General features: G+C 35.6%; 1 pseudogene; it reads right to left on the minus strand.

Moving 5' to 3' along the window:
• The window catches only part of LOC107428645 (cytochrome P450 84A1-like), a 50,284-nt pseudogene that overhangs the window by 1,384 nt on the left and 28,611 nt on the right, over window positions 1–20,289 (minus strand).

Raw genomic sequence — 20,289 nt, forward strand, 5'->3', positions numbered from 1 at the left:
ATTATATTATTATTTAATTATTTCTTTTATTTTCTTTTTATTTTCTTTTTCTTTCTTTTTCTTTTCTTTTTTCTTTTTTTTATTTTCCCCCACGCCGCCCCCCCCCTCCCCCGCGCGAGCGTTCCTTCTTCTTCTTCTTCTTCCTACTTCTTCTTCCTTTCCTTTTCTTGCTCTTGGGTTCTTGCCATTTTTTTTTAATTCCAGCCACTGGACAATCACATGCGCTGGCCAGGGAAGAAGTCCATTCGCCGGTGATGCCGACCTCCAAATTTCCTGGCCAGACACCGCCGGATGCGCCCACATCGGGCCGGTGAAGTCGGCGGCGGTGGGTTGAGTTTTTCTAACAATTCTCGCCGTTTCCGGCCAGCTCAATCCGAATTACCACCCCTTTCCCCCTATTTTGGGTCCTCTGAGTTCAAATATGGTCTCCAATTATTTGAATTCGAAGTGGTTCGAGAGTTATGAGGAGATGAAATTCGGTCGGTACTTCTCGGGCAAATTCTGGCCACCACCGGCGAAATTGGGGTCAATGGAGGCCAGTAATGCGATCCTCGTTCCACAAGCTTTGATTCGGTATATTACTCGCCAATTTTGGTTAACGTTTGTGTTTAACCCCCCGGATACCGGATATTATCTACCCGAATAAAATATTAATTTATTTGAGATGTGTAATATTGTTATTCTAGGAGCATGTGTACATCGTGAAATTGATCCCATGGAGAATCTTGGATTAATTGAGTGCTCCAGGTGAGTGACCTACCTTCAAAATTATTTTGGGATGTTAAGGTATATATATATATTTTGTGTAAATTGGTTGTTTGAAAAATATGTTTGATGTGTTGAATATTTAGTAAATTTATATTTGGAATTTTGGTGCCAAAATTGAATGGAATTAAATATTTGTGCATTATAAATATTTTGGTTTTAAGGAATTTGAGATTTTGGTAATTATTATCAAATTTCATTGTTGCAATATTTCATAATTAAATATTTGATAAATATATTTTATGTATTTGATATTAAGAGAATTTTTATCTAAATTATATTGTCAATGTATGTTGTTTTAATATATGTTTGAGTGTCAAAAATATATTTGGGAATTAAAAGAAATTGTGATTTAATTGTATTTATTACTTATGAGCAAGTTGTTTTCATTTAATTAATTGTATTTGGATTTTAATATTATTTTTGGGCATGATTTGATTTTAAATATTTCAAGGAAATATTGGTTTAAGTTTGATGGTTTCAAATTGTATAATTATGCCCTTGAAATATTATTTGTTTGATTTTATGATTTGGAAAAAACAATTTATTGTATATTATTATCGGTGGATTTATGCTGGAAATGTTAAAGAAAAATGTGGGAGGTTGAATTTGAAAATAGTATAATTCCCACAGTGAATTTTGGAAAAATTACGTATTTTTTTTATAATAAAATTTGGTTATTTATTTTAGACGACTCATACAGTACTGGTGTTCTGTACTGCATATGTGGATGAGCGTGCAAGTTATAATGTCTCCCGTGAGTTGCTATTGGACCGAGGATAGGCAAGTTTGATATTGGCCATAAGCCGCCGCCCTCCGTGGCCGGGATGACAGTTTAAGCAGCGGTGCTGTCGGGACGCCGAAGCGACCGTATGCAAGTTTCTCTCTTTAACCTCCCGTTACACGATGCTAAGGATGCTGGATATCGTGGGACATTACTGGTATATAGTGTGGTGCATCAAGTGATTATTTTTCTGATATAAATTTCAAATCCTAAAGTTTTAAAGTCGTAATTGAATTAAATGTATTTAATGTTGTTTCTATTATTTATTTCAATTGGAGATTTTAATACAAATTTCATGGAATTTTATTATGTTTTTTTTTATTACCCATTTATATTAGTGTTTTATCAATGCATTTCATCTTGATTTTACAGACATCTTACTATGTTTTTACCATTTATTTTAAATTGAGGTTTTAATTTGGTTTAATTATTCATTTATTTAATTGTTCAATTAATTAATTCATTCTAATTATTTTAATATTTTCTGAATTGTTTTAATGTAAGTTTCATTAATATTTTTATATTATTTGTTTATGACATTATCGATCGTTTAGTAATTGTTACAAAATTATTTTTATTCTATTCTTATATTATTTTCATTATAAATTTTGGATCCTTGATCTATTATGCTTTAATTGATATTTAGTTGATTAATTGTTTTCCTTGGTTTTCGGGGCATAAAAGATTGAGTTTTGCAAAAATATTTTAAAAAGGAGAACTTTTCCAACCGAGTGAACCGTGAGGATTTTGAGAGAAAATATTATTTATTATTAATTATTTGCTTACTTATTTATTCTCAATTAAACAACTGTACTATAATTATCGTTGCTTTATAATTGTATAGTAGATAGGGTCACTCACTGAGATGATTAGTATCTCATATTTTTAAATTCCGTTCCCCTAGGTCTAGGTTGGAAAAAGTTGATCGTCCGGGCCGAACTCGACGTCTCAGTTCTTTGCCGAAAGTCCAAGAAGCATTTTTTCCCTTTTTCCTCTTCATCTTGTATTGCTTCTTTATCTGACATATTATTAATTACACATTTATTTGTATAATGTTCTGTATACTGTATTGGACATTTAGTTATTAATTATGCACTGATTTACTTTTATTCATTTGGAGTGCTGCAAATTTGTGGAATTATATTGTAGTAAGATGGGAAGAATAAGGTGGTGTTTATAGAAGTGTGTTTTCAGTATAGGAAATTTGTGGTAAGTCCAATCCTTAGGGGAGGTTCTGTCGGATTTTCCATTGGAAGGTCTGGTAGGGTTTCCCTGGGATCAGAGCTTATTTAAGGTTCCTGTGAGAAATTTTGGATGGATCCTGACATGTAGTCTATTGAGTTATATGCACTCCTATAGTATAATACTGGACTATACATAACCAATGGGCTATTTAGCACCATAACATGCCCAACTTCATCCAATATAACATACATATATATATATATATATATATTATACACAGAAATAGTGTTCTATATACAAAGAGATTTGACAAACATTTTTAATAAATTATTAGGACCTTTGATTTTTCTTATTAAGTGGTGAATCAGTTATTAAAAGTAATTAGTTTTTAAAAGTTAATTATAATCCATTCAAAATAAAGCAGTTTTCAATTATTAAATAACTCTCATCCAATGATTAGGGTGATTTGTCAAAATTTATACAGGAAATGGATACCTCTATATTAATATTTACTCACTGTCCACTCCAACACCCAATTATTTCCATTTACCAAAAAAATCCAATTATTTCCAATTTAAACGCTATATCTCTTTTAATAGAAGTTAATGCAGTTAATGCAGGACATTTTATTTTGTTGCTAGATTTTAATATATAGATTAAAAGGGGGAAAAAAAAAAGACTTATTAACTTTCGTTGATTTAGAGTTGGACATATAATACTAGTCTGTTATATGTGACGTGGTAGTAAGGTTATATATACACAATTTTACATATATTATTTTTATATACAAATGGCGAAAGTTTTATCATTTAAAAAGAATGAAATAATTCGGTTAGAAACATTCACAAAGAAAAAATGGATGGAGTACATGTGGAGCCCGAATTTTCCGTATTCAACAATATCATCAATGTGGTGAATTAAAGTATATAAAGTCGAGGAACATGCTGGAGTAGTCTATTTATACTTTTGTAGGTATTAGAACCCATACAAAAGTAAACACAAAGAAATGAAACATGATACAGCAGCAAAATAAAAACAAACGAGAAACCCAAAATAAATAAATAAATAAATAGGTTAAGTAACCCACATCACTAATCACCAGTAATTATAAGCAGGGATGAATACTAATTTTGTTTAAAAATTCTAAATGATTGTTGTCACTGCTTAAGAAAATTGAATTTTATTTTCCTATGCTACCACGTGCGTCGTGAATGTTCACAATTTGTGATAGGTATTGGTGTTCTCAACGATAAGAATCCCCATGAAGAGCAAAATAACTTTAGGACCCCTGGCAGACACATCATTTTTGTTTGTATTTTGATTTTTAGGATTGGAATGGGCCTATCAACTCAAAACCAACGAGAGTGTGGGTCCAAATGTGCCCCCACTATCTATTTTGCCATCAGTAGAAGACTTGGAATTGGAAGTCATTGATAATGCAAAGGTCTTATAAGCTTTTTTATATTGTCTGCATTGGTTTTGTGGAAATTCCCGCTTCTCTGTTCCTCTGTTGTTGTTGTTGTTGTTCTTCTTCTTCTTCTTCTTCTTCCTTTTCCCCCTTTTTTTTTTTTTTTTTTTTTTTTTTTTGGCATTTCTCGTTTGGTTTTATTTTGCTGCTGTATCATGTTTCATTTCTTTGTGTTTACTTTTGTATGGGTTCTAACACCTACAAAAGTATATAGGACTTTATTAACAATAAAATTCAACTTAGCAATATGACTTGTAAAAAATAAAATTAGAACAGATTGAAATATAAATAACAATTAAAATGAAAGCTAGAAGCGAATTAATAGAAGACTAGGAAGATAGGATGTATGAATTAAGAAGAATTAATGACTAAATGAACTAGAACATGTTGAAAAGAAGAAGTTGATTGGAATGTTGATGTTTCAAATGGTGGACGTGGCACAATTAAGGATGAAAAAAAACAAGCGGATCCTAATTCTCAAAGGGTGACCTCCACCTAAAGCTTGTTAATGATGATGAAAGCCATGATATATAAGTCCTATCTTGATCAAGTTTTATCTTCATCCCATCAAATATCTATCAAAGATAAAGTTTTTCTCCATCACATAATTAAATTATAAGTCAATTCAATCTTGATAATATTTATCTCTACCACCTAAACCTTTTTATTTTCTAGTTTGGATAATTCACAAACTTCATCTTTGTCTTCTAAGTTTGTTAATTTCTGGTACAAATAACTTCACAACAATTAAAAATTAAAAAAAAAATAGAGAGAAGGATTTTGCATACTCTGCTCTTGAAGCTGCTTAGCTACATGTTCCACTCCACTCAATTTATTACATTGCAAAAGATTTTTCCACTAGGCACTTGGTTAAAGCTTTGTGGTTGTCTGTTCCATTATGTGATCCAGTTAAGTTCTATCAGTACATATATATATATATATATATATATATATATATATATATATAAAATTTTGTTCAGGTAGGCGAGGACGCTCATTGAGTTGTGGGTGATATTAGCAGATATGCAACAACAATTTTTTTTACTGTTGCACATCCTACAACATTTTATGAGAGGTGTGTCATCCTCCACTCAGTGGCCTACCTCACCTTTAGTGGGCTACCTTGCCCACCGCAACATTTTGGTGGATATATATGTAACACCCCGTCTCAAACTACATCGGAACTCTTGTACGTTGATCGAGGTTGACCGTTGACCGAGTGGGTGAAAAATTGATTTTTTGATCCAGTTGAAATTTCTAGTTGACCGTGGTACCGTAGCGAAGTACATGATGCCCCGAGTTCGTAGACTAGTAGCACGTCGAAAACGGAGCTACGATTTGAAAGTTATGGGCAAAACAAGTCGAGGTTCAAACTGTCCAAAAGGTGCCTGGAGTTGACTCTTTATGGTTGTAGAATTTTGTTTTGACTTTTGTATGGTTGTAAAATACTCGTTGATACGAGTTCATAGACTAGCGGCACGCTTAAATTGGACATCTGGTTAAAAAGTTATGGACATGTGAAGTTTTTCGACTACCGTAATATTTTAATATATCTGGCTTAAGTGAACAGTGATGCCATGTGTCGACATCTGATAGGTCCATGTGGGTGAACAGTGTCACCCATGGTGGCTTTTATTTTGGCAAAACGAGGGGAGGAGAGAGAAAGAAAGAGAGGAGAGAGAGAGAGAGAGAGAGAAAGAAAACCACCAGCCGTCGGAGTTGCAAACTTTTCCGGCCGAATCTTGCCACACGCGCCAGCCAAGCAGGAGCGCCTCTCCATTCCCAGCCAACCCCCAAAATTTCACGGCCAACCAACTGGCGACGCGCCCGGATTGAGACTTTTTTTGGCGGCGGCGTCGATTTCTTCAACCGCCGAGATCTCCTCATTCCGGCCTCCATTCTTGTCATCGCCGGTCCCGTTGAGACCCTCTCCCTTCAACTTACAAAACCCCCAAAAATCTTGGCCACCATCCACCGCATGTGTCGCCGGCGGTGATGGTTGCCGGTGATGGTGACGGCTCACCAAAGAAATCACTATTCCGGTAAGTACCCAGTTGCACCGTCGGTCCCTTGTCAGGACCCATCCAAAATTCCTCACCGGAACCCTAAACAAGCCCTGATCCCAGGGAAACCCTTCCGGACCCTCCAATGGAAAATCCAGCAGAACCTCCCCTAAAGGATGGACTTACCACAAATTCCTACGCTGAAAGCACACTTTTATAAATATCTCCTTATTCCTCCCACATTACTACAAGTTGATTCCACAATTTACAGCACTTCAAATGAACAACAGTAATCCAGTGCATAATTAATACATAAGTGTCCAATACAGTATACAGAGCTTCACGAATTACTATTAAACATAGAATACAACAAGAGTGAAAGAAGTATTACAACTGCAATAAAAGAATGCAAAGGTTCTTCTCGAACTAAGACAGCGATGAAGATCAAGTCCGCTCCGGATGAATACCGACAAACCTGGTACCTAGAGGAACGGAATTTAAAAATATGAGATGCTAATCATCTCAGTGAGTGACCCTATCTATTATACAATTATAATACCACGGTAATAAAGTAGATAAATAATAATTAACTGGAAATAATAATTTCTCTCAAAACCCTTACAATTCTCTCGGTTGGAAAAGTTCCCCTTTTAAAACCTTTTCACAAAACCCTTTATTCGTATTCCCCGAAAACCAAGACATCAATTTGTTCAACTAAATATCAAATAAAATATGATAAGTCAAGCATCCAAAATTTATAATTAAAAGGAAATTAATTTATTGAATAATATGTAAAGGGAAAAATTAAATCAATTTAAAATCCCCATTCAAATAAATAATAAAAACAGTATTAATTATATTCTTAATTCCAATGCAATTTCAAAATATTTATTTTAAAATTCCAGTTCTGAAAATCACTTGATGCACCCACTATATACCAGTGGCGCCAACAGTACCTAGCGTCCCGAGGTACCGCCAGACAAGAGGTTATAGAGAGAAACCGGCATATGGTCGCGTGGCGTTCCACCGCGCAGCTGCAAATAGGCGTCCCGGCCATGGAGGGGCGGCCTACCCTCATTCGATGGCAAACACAGGACAACCCCATAAAATCACCTGCGCGCTACTCACACCCACCCGCGTGCTAATCACATCCGTGTGCACACTAACCATATCACATACAAACAGAACACCAGTACGTGTATGGTGCATCTAAAAATCATAAATCAATACATCTCAAATTTCAAATTTTCCATAAACATACCGGGTTTATTCCATCCAATTAAACTCGGAAATTCTCCACAATTTCTTTATAATCAACGTCATAAATTCCATGATTTTCAAATCCACCAACTCCCAAATCCACCAATTTAAATATTCAAATTCTTCCAATCGCATAAATATTTTTGAAATATAATAAATTAAATCACATAATATTCCATGGGCATACTTATAAAAATTGAAGTCACCACCATAAACAAATATTTTCCTTGAAATATTTGAAAATCAAATCATGCCCAAAATAATGTTAAAACCACAAGAATTTCATATATAATTGAATTCCAAAATTCTCAATACCAAAAAAATAATTTTCACATGGCATAATTTTATATAATGCATATTTTCTTTAATCAAAATAAATCCACCAATAATTTCCACAATAAATCAATTAAATATTTGACACATGGAATATAATTTCAAATATTCAAATCACACATAATATTCACCAATTTAATTCCCGAAATTAATTTGAAGGTGGGTCACTCACCTTAAGCACGTATCTCAATCAAGATCCTCCGTAGGATCGACTCCACTACTCGCACATGCACCTAAAATATCCACAATACACCAAACCAAAAATATTAATATTTTAATCGGGTAACTCCCAAATGGGTACCCGGGGAGCGAACACAAACGACAACCAAAGTTGACGAGTAATATACAGAATCGAAGCTCGAGCGACGAGGATTACAAATCCGGTCTTACTTCCCAGAGATCGGACCGGTGGTGGCCGAAATCTCACCGGAAAGCTTTCGGGATTCGACTCTTCGATCCTCTCAATCCATTGCGAATTGGTGGAAAAGGACCCTGGATTTGGATTCAGGAGGTTGGAATCAATGGAGAGGGACCGGCGGTGCAACTGGGTACTCGCCGGAGTAGTGACTTCCGGTGAGCCGCCGCGGTCACCGGCAACCGTCGCCGGCGACGGCGCGTGTGGTGGCCGTTGGCTGAGATTTTTGGGGGTTTTGTAGATCAAGGGGAGAGGGTTCCAACGGGACCGACGATGAGGCAAACGGAGGCCAGACGGCGAAGAAATCGGGGTTTGAAGGTTTTCGGTGCCTCGCCGAAAAACGCTCTGATCTCGGCGCGTCGGAGGTCTGGTGGCCGTGAAATTTGGTGGGCTGGTCGGAAATGAGGAGGTGGTGAGGGGTGGCTAGCGCGTGTGGCCTGAAAATGGCCGAAAAGGGGTCAAACGGTGGCGGCCGACCGGGGAGGGGAAAATCACCGCTGAGCTTCGCCGGCTCGATCTGGGCTCGTCTGACGACCGGCGGTCGTGAGATTTTAGGGTTTGGCCTGAAATGGGGAGGCGCTCCCGTCTGCCCGAAGCATGTAGCACGGATCGGCTGGAAAATTTGTCAATTCCGGTGGCCAGTTGTTTCTCTCTCTCTCTCTCTCTCTCCTCTCTCTCTTTCTCTCTCCTCCTCGATATTTTTGCCAAATAAAAGCCACCGTGGGTGACACTGTTCACCCACGTGGACGAATCAGGTGACGACATGTGGTATTACTGTGCACTTAAGCCAGATATAATAAAATATTATGGTATCCGGCAAACTTCACACGTCTATAACTTTTAACTAGATGTCCGATTTAAGCGTGCCGCTAGTCTATGGACTCGTATCGACGAGTACTTTACAACCATACAAAAGTCAAAGCAAAATTATACAACGATAAAAAGTCAACTCCCGGCACCTTTTGGACAATTTGCACCTCGACTTCTTTTGCCCATAACTTTCAAACCGTAGCTCCGTTTTCGACGTGCTACTAGTCTACGAACTCGGGGCATCATGCACTTCACCACGGTACCCTGGTCAACTCAAAATTTCAACTAGAACAAAATGTCAACTTTTGAGCCGCTTGGTCAACTGTCAATCTCGGTCAACGTGCACGAATTTCGATGTGGTTTGGGACGGGGTGTTACACCCTCCCCACTAATTTTGACCCTTTGAACTCAGATCCGGGGTCCTTTTTCTTCAATTCGCGATGGTTTGAGAGAATCGAAGAGTTGAATCCTGAAAGCTTTCCGGGGAGATTCCCGCCACCTTGGGTCCGATCTCCGGGAAGTAAGACCGGATTTGTAATCCTCGTCACTCAAGTTTTGATTCGATATATTACTCGTCAATTTTAGTTGTCGTTTGTGTTCGCTCCTCGGGTACCCATTTAAGAGTTACCCGATAAAATATTAAAATAATTGGTTTTGTATATTGTGGATATTTTAGGTGCACGTGGGGGTAGTGGACTTGATCCTGCAGAGGATCTTGATTGATATACGTGCTTAAGGTGAGTGACCCACCTTAAAAACTATTTTCTTGTGATGATTTATATTTATTTGGTGATATTTGAATATTTGGAAAATATATGTATGCGGTTGGAATTTTATAAAATTGGGTATTTATTTTATAATGTCAAATTTTGGATGTTTGGTTATATGCATACATATATATATTTTGATGCCATGATTGAATATTGGAGAAATTCAAAGAATTTATGATTTAAATTCTGGATTTGTTATTATTATTATTTTTACAGAGGATTTTCATGTACAATCAAGGGCTTATGAAGAGAAAATATATTTAAATATTTTTTGTGAGCCTTATATATTATTTTGGGGAAAAAAATTTGATTCAAAGGATTTGAAGAAAAATATTGGTATGATGGTACTGTATATTTTAAAAAGGTAATTATGCATTTACAATGCGAGGTGGTTGATTTCATGGTTTTGAGTAAACCATATTTCTTTTCTATATTGATGATATATGGTGAGAAATGGAAGGAATGTGGGATTTGAGATTTTTATAACTCTCACGGTAAATTTCGGAAATTTTTAGGTAATAATAAAAATGGGCTATTGGTATTTATTTTATTTTAATTATTTTGGACGCACTTATACAGTACCGGTGTTCTGTACTGTACATGAGATTGTGATTAGCGCGCATGTTTTAGTCTCCTGTGAGTTACCTATGGACCTGAGGACAGGCCGGTTTAGTATAATGCACATAACCGCCCTCCTCCTAGGCCGGGATGACAGTCTCCTGTGAGTTACCTATGGACTTGAGGGCAGGCCGGTTTAGTATAGTGCACATAACCACCCTCCTCTTAGGCTGGGATGACAAGTTTTAGCAGCGGTGCTGTCTGGACGCCGAAACGACCGTATGCCGGTTCTCTCTTTAACCCCTGCCTGAGGGTGCTCGGGACGCTGAGTACCGTAAGGCATCACTGGTTTGTAGTGTGGTGCATTAGGCTATTTTCGATTTGAATTTTTAAGCTTATTATTTGGATTATACTATTCAATTAAAATGGTTAATTTATTTAAATTTTGCCGTTTATTTCAAACAAATAAATTTTATGGCATTTGTTTTATGATTTATTATTTGTTATTAAAAATTTACTTTATTCCAGATTATTTTTCTGAGTACATTGGATTCCAAAAATTGTTGCATTTTATTGGTAATTGTTGATTAAACATTTTCATATAAATTGTTGTGCTCTATATTATTATTTGCATGATTTTGTATTTTAAATGTTGATATTCCATTTAGTTATTATTTAATTAATTATTTATTGGCTACCTTGATTTTGGGGAAATATAACTGCTGGGTTTTGTGAAATGTTTTAAAAGGGAAACTTTTCCAACCGAGTGAACCATGAGGGTTTTGAGAGAAATTATTATTTTCGATTAATTATTATTTATTTACTCATTTATTGTTAATTATTCAAATGTGCTATAATTTTCGTTACTATTATAAATGTACAGTAGATAGGGTCACTCACTGAGATGATTAGCATCTCATGTTCTTAAATTTCGTCCTTTTAGGTTCGAGCTGGTAGACGACATCAGAATTAAGTGGACGTTTGTTGCTGTTAAGTTTCAAAAGTTATGCTTCCTTGTATTCTAATGTATTATTGTTTCCTATTTTATGTTGTATAACTTTCACACTCATCTGTAACTTTGATGCTCTGTACACTTACTGGACCTATTGTATTAACACTGCATGAATTTCTTGTTTATTTTATCGGAGTGCTGAAAGTTGTGGATTAAATTGTAGTAATGTGGGAGAAATAAGGGGATGTTTCTAGAAGTGTATTTTCAGTGCAGGAAAATTGTGGTAGTCCAACCTTTAGGGGAGGTTCTGCTGGATTTTCCATTGGAAGGTCCAGTAGGGTTTTCCCAGAATCAGGACTTATCTAGGGTTTCGGTGAGGAATTTTGGATGGGTCTTGATAAAATATATATATATATATATATATATATATATATATATATATATATATATATATATATATATATATATATATATATACAGTCTATTGTTTGAGTTGAATCTGAATTTTTACTCCTTAATTAAGATAAAAACAATTGCAGCTGTTGGTAGTAATCGGGGTTATATCTTCCTCTACAGATCTGTAGATACAATATAGACAATCTTAAAGCAAATCTTAAAGAAGGCAATGGTGGAGAATTGGTTGGTACAGCTAAAGATAGTGGTGGCGAAGTTTATTACATTCCTCACCAATTCCAAGGTCGTTGATACTATAATTAAGGTTGGGCAATTTTTAGACGAAGGATCACTAGAAGGTGGCAGAGACATGTTCCTATATTTTTAAAGCATTGAAATTAATGCGTTCAACTACTTAAATTATATTATTGAGCATGTGATGTTAATTGACTTTGAGACCCGATACACAAAAAATAGAAAATCAATTTATTTTTAAAAAATGAAGAAATCATAAAAAAAACAATACTACAGTATTTTGGGTGTTTCTGAATTCGTTCTTCAAACTTAAGCTATGGAACTATACATATTTAAGATAGAAATGCATTTATAAATATTTTTCAAGTTTAAATCTTGCTTTTTAAGGAAGCCAGGGTGTAAAATTTTCCTTTTGATTTTATTATATTTGTTGTTTGAGTCTTTGAATGGTTTCAATTTTAATTTTCTTTCTTTTTTATTTTTTTTATTTTGGGTAATGTTTTTGGGACCTACTACGCTTCAGTAGTATGTGCATCCTCTATCATTGTTATTGTAGCATGTACAAATTCAAAATTGAAGTTTTGTGCAACCAAAAACAAAATGATCAGGGTGAAAAGGAAAGGCAGTTATGGTTGATGACCTTGCACCTTGTGGTTATGAATGGGTTGTTTTTCTTCTTGAGGTCCACATGAGCTGAGCAACCACAAATTCTATGATTCCTACAACTTATGACTCCTATAGTTTCAGGTGTGAACCCACATTATTATTCAAATTAAGGTTCATTGACGGTGGACTAGTTTTTAAAAAATAACATTGTTATTCGTCACTATATATATAGTAAAAGGCTGTAATATTGGTTGCTAATTATAGAGACCTAACAATTTATCGTAGTCGATAATTGATTCATGGAAATTCACTACACCGAAAAGACCGAGATTCTAATGACACCTAATGGATGATGCTAGAAACCAAAAACTTATACAACAACATCGTACTAAAAATTGGACAATGCAACAAACAAGCGTTGTCTATTTTAAGGTGGGTAAATAATGGCCGATACTTTTTAAAAAGAAAACATCACCCAAAATATTTTTAAACTGTAAGTAAGCTACGTCACTTATCAGTAATCAGTAATCACCAGTAATTGAAAGTAAGTCACATCACTAATCAATAATCACCACTAATTATACAAGTAGTGATGAATAGTAATTTTTGTTAAAAATTCTAAATGACTGTTGTCACAAATTAACAAAATTCACATTTTGTTTTCTTATGCTACTCGTGAATATTTACAATTTGTAATAGATAGGTAGTGTTCCCAACATTTAAGACTCGTATCAAACCCATACTGGCCACGTCACTAATTAATAATCACCACTAATCATACAAGAAGTGATAATAAAATAAAATGAATAAATAAAAGAAAAAGAATAATCACCACTAATTTTACAAGTAGTGATGAATAAATAAAAGAAGAAGAACAAATAAAACGATCACTAATCAATAATCACCACTAATTATACAAGTAATGATTAATTAAATAAAATGAATAAATAAAGAAAAAGAATAATCACCACCAATTAAGGAGGACTTGTACATAAAGAAGGAACCATATGTATCCCATATGTTCTATCTAGTTAGCTAACTTGTTACTTGTACATGGAGAAGAACAAAAACTCCCAAAGCTTTTCTTTTTCAAGCAGTGAAGAGGATCACAAAAATGGTATTGAGAAGTTGCCTAATACACTTCCAAGAAAGAACTCAAGTGGCTTTCCCCTTTGTCAATATAATGGCATTTGGTGTCCATCTTCTGCTATCCGCGGTATGATCTCATTTCAGCTGTAACATCCTGTATCAAAAAATATACATGATTAAACAAGTTTGACCAAGTGAATAATATATGGGTTCAAGTTGACTTTTTCAATAGCCAATATTTTTGGTTTGACTAAGTTACCATTGTGTACATCTTGTCGATACGAGTTCACAGACTGGTGGCATGCCAAATTCTGAGTTACGGACAAAAAGTTATGGTTCTGAGAAATTTTAAGCATAAGTTTTAAATCAGTGTCCAAGCCAGTCCCCAGTTTTTGTCTGTTAGTGATAAGCCTAGGTAAGTGTGTCAAACAGGAAACAAAGCTCAAAATACCCATTTTTTTTTTCCAAAACCCGAGAAATTCTCCCCTCAGACCCGTGGGTCCAAACTGGGTCGTTTCAACCCGTTTACCGTTGAATCGGATCACCGACGTTTTGCCCATTTCCGGCCAACCACCACCTACACGCGCTGGCCACCTAGGAAGGTCACCTGAAGGTGAGCTCAGCTGTGAAATTTCACAACAAGAAGCGGTCGGACGCTTCCAGATCGAGCCGGCGAAGTCCATGGCGGCCGGCGAGGTGGGTTGCCAAATTTTCTCATTTTTTGGTCGTTTCAGGCCAACCCATACACCTTTTCCACTATTTTCGACCCCTCTGAGTTTATTTCCGTGGTTATTGTGTCCATATTCTTCACCATTTGAAAGATCCGATAATGAGAAGTTCGGGTGACGCTTCAACAGTGTTTTTCGGCCACCGGAGGAAACTTTGGACCAAGGTGAGCATACTGATGAGTTCCTTGTATCTTGGGCTTTCCGTCAATATAAAGTTTGTGAATTTTAGAGGTCGTTTGATAATTTTTCCATTTTTGGATCAATTAGTTAATTTTCAGATAAGTTGGGGACTGTGTTTGGACAAAATTAGTCAAATTAATTAAAATTTTCCATTAAGTGGTTCGATTTTGAAATATTAGGCTTCGGGTAAAAATCCCCGGTGTCCAATTTATGCAATTTTGTAGTACTGTAAATTATTTTGAGACAATTGTGTTATACAAGTGTCTCTGGTTTAGTTGTTTGGAGCCTGAGGAATATTTTATTATATTACAGATAGTCGAGTTGAGCCTGGAGGCAATCCTGTAGAGGAGCAGGCATGAGCATCTACAATACTATGAGTGGTTATATCATTTTAAATGATTTGGGTATATAGTATAGTATATATGGGGTTTAAATATTTTACATATATATCATTTGATTGAAATGTTGTTTTATGCCTAAATAAATATTTGCTTTCACATATATGTGTTATCATTTTATATGACTATTGATAATATTTTAAGTGATTTTCAATTTTAATGGGTCCATAAATGGACTTGTGGTATTTAAATATCTTGGTAATTAAATTGAGATTTTCAATCATTTTGTAAACTATTTAGTTTGAGTAACCAGATTGAAAATCGTATAATTTTAAGCACGATCAAATATTTTGTAATTTTATGTGCTTAAAATTGGTTTATGATGAATATATTTCACTGTGGTATTTTTGGTTTTCGTATGAAATGATGTTTTGAGATTTTGAAGTATTTAATTAAGCGGAGAAAATTTAAATGTTAAATTATGATTTATGATACAGTATCGTTTGGAAAAGTATATATATAATCTTACAAGATTGTTTCATGTATACTGTATTTGTTATTTTTAAATTGATGTATCATGTAGTGCCAATACCTTAGATCAGTATTATATTATATTATATTACCATGCGCTGGGTTTACCACGGTGCTGTGAGGTTGGCATCATCCAACGGTTTATTATTGCCATGGATCATGAGGTTGGGTACGTCCCGATGGTTATTTATTATTTCCATGACACCATTCATATATTGAGGGTCGTGAGGTGGGTGTATCCCACGGTTTGTATATTGGTACATCATATGATACATTGTATATGTTTGTATATATTGTTGATTTACAAATATTGTGGTGATTTTTGCATTTTCATATTTATTTGGTGGAACTGTATTTATTATAATTTATGCTCAAATGTTTATAGCTGGATTTGAGACATTTTATAATATTACAATGATCGTTCAATCATACTTTTGAGCATCGATTTTTATGACATTAATTGGGCTACAAGTTTGGGTTTTGTGAAATGATTTTAAACGCGAAACTTTTCAAGGAGTAGAATGAGAGGTCTTGAGAGAAGGATTTTTTAAAAATGAATCATTATTTTTCTATTATACTATGCCACTCACTGAGATTTCTTTATCTCACGTTTTATTGTTTTAAATTCATTCCCCTAGGCCCAGGCAGCTAGTAGCAGTCTACGTCGCTCGTAGCTTATCACTTGTTTCCTTCCATTACAGCAGCTGTATTTATCCTTTCTTCACCTATTGTTATCTTCTGGACTTATTTATTACTTATTTGTACTCATAGACTTTGTTGACACTCTTAGAATGCTCTGATTTTAATTATGGGACTCAGTAGAGACCATAGTACTCATGTGTGTAGTTATGGCCTGTAGTACAGTAGGCCGGTTGTGGACTTATTTATATATATATATATATATTGAGGCATTAATGTTAATGCTAGTGTTTGATTATCTATGTTTTAAGGTGAGGTTCCATTGGATATTTTCTAGGGATTGTCCAATGGGACTTCACGAGGCGGGATCACCCGGGAGGGTTCCTAGGGCAGGTCCTGTCAGCTTGGTATCAGAGCTTTAGGTTCTAAATTCCTTGGGGTTGTGCATTGCTATACAACTCATCCTATATTTTACCTTCCATACCTACCTTTGTTGGTTGTTAAATATATTTGGGCTTATTCTATCATATAGAACTTTTTCTTGATGTCGCGAGGAGGTAGACATGGTTGCCAGCATGCTATAACTGGAGGTACGGGTGCGTCCACTTATGAGGAGCATCTTGTCGAGCGCCTGGCTTGGTCACTCGAGAGGAGTGGGTTTATTAGGTATTCTGTTAAGTAGGCTTGTAGACTTGAAGCAGTTGGTTGTGATAGGTCCATGGATCCTATGTAATGTTTGGATGAGGGCAAGGTCACATTAGTTAGCTTTATGCTAGAAGGAAACTCGAGGAAGTGGTGGACGTATTTAAGGACTAGGAGACATCACCCTTGAACATAGTTTAAGACTACACTTCACGTTGAGCTTTGTCTCCAACTTTTATTAAGATTAAGAGGTTAACGTTGAGACACCACTCAGGGTTCAGGACATTGGACAGTGAACAACGATAGCAGATTTTTTTGTTTTTAGAGATCTACAGTTCGAGGTAGCTTATGTGGCAGGTTTCATGATGGGTAGTACCAATGGGATGGATCATGCTTTCATTACAAGCAGTCGGAACACTTTAAAAATGATTAACCTTATTGAGAATATGGTCATGCTAGAAATTTACGACCAGGTGCACAATTTCAACTGATTGATGGGTACACAGTATATGATACATAAACAGGCCAAACTTCAAGAGATTCTACCAACACTAGACAACGGTCTTCGTCCACAGCCAAAGGTAAAGGTCAGAAAGGATGACAACTTACTAGAGGTAAGTTATATGCTATGATCAATTAGGAGGATCACTCTGATGTTGTGACAGATATATTATCTATGCTTGGCAGTGACAGACATATTTTATTGGCTCAAAGACTGCACGCTTTTTTGTTTTACGTGAATATGTTACACTAGTCGAGATGACTCAAGTTCGTTAGGGGTGTTACCTGAAAGGTTCCACATCCATAGGAGGATTCTTTTAACCTCGTCAGGTGTTTAAGAGTAGTTATCTTCGTTGCATGGAAATTAAGGTTCTTAATATTAAAATCTAGTATAGATAAAGTTTGTTTATGCATTTTGGTGATCTTGTGTAGGACAATTTGCTGAGAATTAAGCGGTGAATTTCATAAGTTGGTTTTGTAGCATCTGCTTTTGGATGATGATTTTAGATCTTGGTTTTGATATTTTATTTTCTTGAAGATTGAGGGTTTTATATCAATGATGTTTTATGGATCTAAGGTGGTTGATATTCTTGACGATAACTTAATCTCCTAAGGAATATGATTTTTAGGGCATAACTAGAAAATAAGCAAGTAATGAATGCTTTCTTATGATTTGAGAATCTAGTAACTAGTTTATAGTATTTGGTTGTGATATTAGAATTAAGATTTAAATTTCCTTATTGCTTGAGGTATATATTCTTGGAGTTTGTTTGAAATTGGAAGAATTTGAGGTATCTTCAAGAATGACATTTGAGATGATGAGAGGACTCAGACTTAATCTTTTGGCTTCATATTTCTTGGTGTTGACAATCTTGGGGATTTCTTTTAGGCTTTATAAGCAATCTAAAGCTCTCCATTGGAATAAATATAAGGAACTTTGTTTTATGACTTTGATGAATTTGGTTAAAAGAAAGATGTTTGTCGAGGTTAAGGAAATTGGATAGTCAATGACGAACATGGATCTTATAATTGCAAGTATTAGGAGTGTATTCGGAGGCAAAGAGAATAATTTACATTTTAACTTTGTGACACTAGTATTTGGTTTGAGGAAATTAGATTTAAGTTCTAAGCCTTCTTTTTGAATTGATGGATGGAGTTTTTTTTTAGAAAGTTACGAGTTGTCACTTATGCTTCTAGACAGTTGAAGAAGCACGAGCTGAATTATCCGACTCATGAGTTAGAACTTGCTGCAGTGATCTTTATATTGAAAGCTTGGAGGCACTACTTGTATAGAGTTGCTTGTCGAACCCTTACTGATCATAAGAGCCTTAAGTATTTGTTTACTCAAAAGGAGTTGAACTTAATGCAAAGAAGATGGGTAAGATTGCTCAACGATTATGATTGCACTATTTGTTTGATGTTTGAGTTGCATAGTTGGGTGTTAAATTGTGCATGCATACTTCATGAGGACTTTTTACTAGCTTTTGACTACAACCAATACTTATGGATTGTGTTGTTGAGATCCAATTTGAAGTCCCTTACTTAATGAGTATAAGAAGGAAAGCTAATCAATGGGGATTCAGATTTCACTATCAGAGGTAATAGAGCATTGGTGATTGGTTTTAGGCTTTGTGTTCCCGCAAATGAAGAGCTGAAAAGGCAAGTACTGGATGAAACACATAGTTCTGCATATGCCATGTACCCTGGTAGCATCAAAATGTACCATACCTTGAAAAAGCATTATTGGTGGGCAGAGATGAAAACAGAAGTTGCTGATTATGTATCCAAGTGTTTCATTTGCCAATAAGTGAAAGTAGAGAGATAAAAGCCTTTTGGACTTATATAGCCCTTAGCCATCCTAGAATGGAAATGGGAGCGCATCATGATGGATTATGTATTCAAGCTTCCCCCCCACAGTTCAGAGGCAGGACGGTATTTAGGTGATCGTGGATCGACTCACTAAGTCTGCACATTTCCTACCCTTTTGTGAGAAGTTTTCTCCTCAAGAGTTAGCGAAACTCTTTATGAATCATATAGTGAGCTTGTATGGAGTGCCAATATTGATTATATCTGGCAGAGATCCAGGGTTCTCTTTGAGATTTTGGCGAATATTAATGAATGAACTTGGTGTCAAGTTGAATTTGAGTACCGCTTTTCACCCTCAGACTGATGGACAATCTGAGAGGACTATTCAAACCATAGAGGACATGTTGAAATCATGTGTGCTACAGTTCAAGGGGAATTGGAATGAGTATCTACCTTTAGCAAAGTTCACCTACAACAATAGCTATCACTCAAACATTGAAGATGTCACCTTATGAGGCATTGTATGAGAGGCAATGTCAGACTCCATTATGTTAGAATGAGACGGGTGAAAGGAAACTTCTAGACCCTGAGATTGTTCAGCCGACAATGGATAATGTCAATATTATACGAGCCAAGTTGAAAGCAGCACAAGATAGGCAAAAGAGCTATGTGGATGTGCGTTGGAAGGATCTCAAGTTTGAGGTTAGCGATCGAGTATTCTTAAGGCTCTCTCCTTGGAAAGGTGTAGTACATTTTGGACAATGAGGGAAGTTAAGTCCTTGCTACATTGGACCGTATGAGATAGTAGAGAGGATAGGTCCAGTGGCTTACAGGGTTGACTTGTCGGAGGAGCTTTCTCGAGTCCACGATGTTTTTCACATTCCATGCTGCTCAAGTATATTTCAGACCCATCACATGTGTTGGAGACACAGGAGATTGAATTTAGGGATGACTTGTTTTATGAGGAGCAGCCAGTGCAGATTTTAGGAAGGGAAGAGAAAAGGCTTTGCAATAAGACTATAGCTTTGGTGAAGGTTCTTTGGAGAAACCAAATTGTCAAGGAGGTGACTTGGGAGCGAGAGAATAAAATGCGGAGTCAGTATCCTTACCTCTTCCAAAACTAAAGTACAAATTTTGTAGATGAAATTTCTTTAAGAGGGATAGGTTGTAACACCCTGTACCAAAAAATATACATGATTAAACAAGTTTGACTAAGTTTGACCAAGTCTGACCAAGTGAATAATATATAGGTTCAACTTGACTTTTTCAATAGCCAAT

This window comes from Ziziphus jujuba, chromosome 8 (genome assembly GCF_031755915.1).
Source record: "Ziziphus jujuba cultivar Dongzao chromosome 8, ASM3175591v1".
NCBI classification, from domain to species: domain Eukaryota; kingdom Viridiplantae; phylum Streptophyta; class Magnoliopsida; order Rosales; family Rhamnaceae; genus Ziziphus; species Ziziphus jujuba.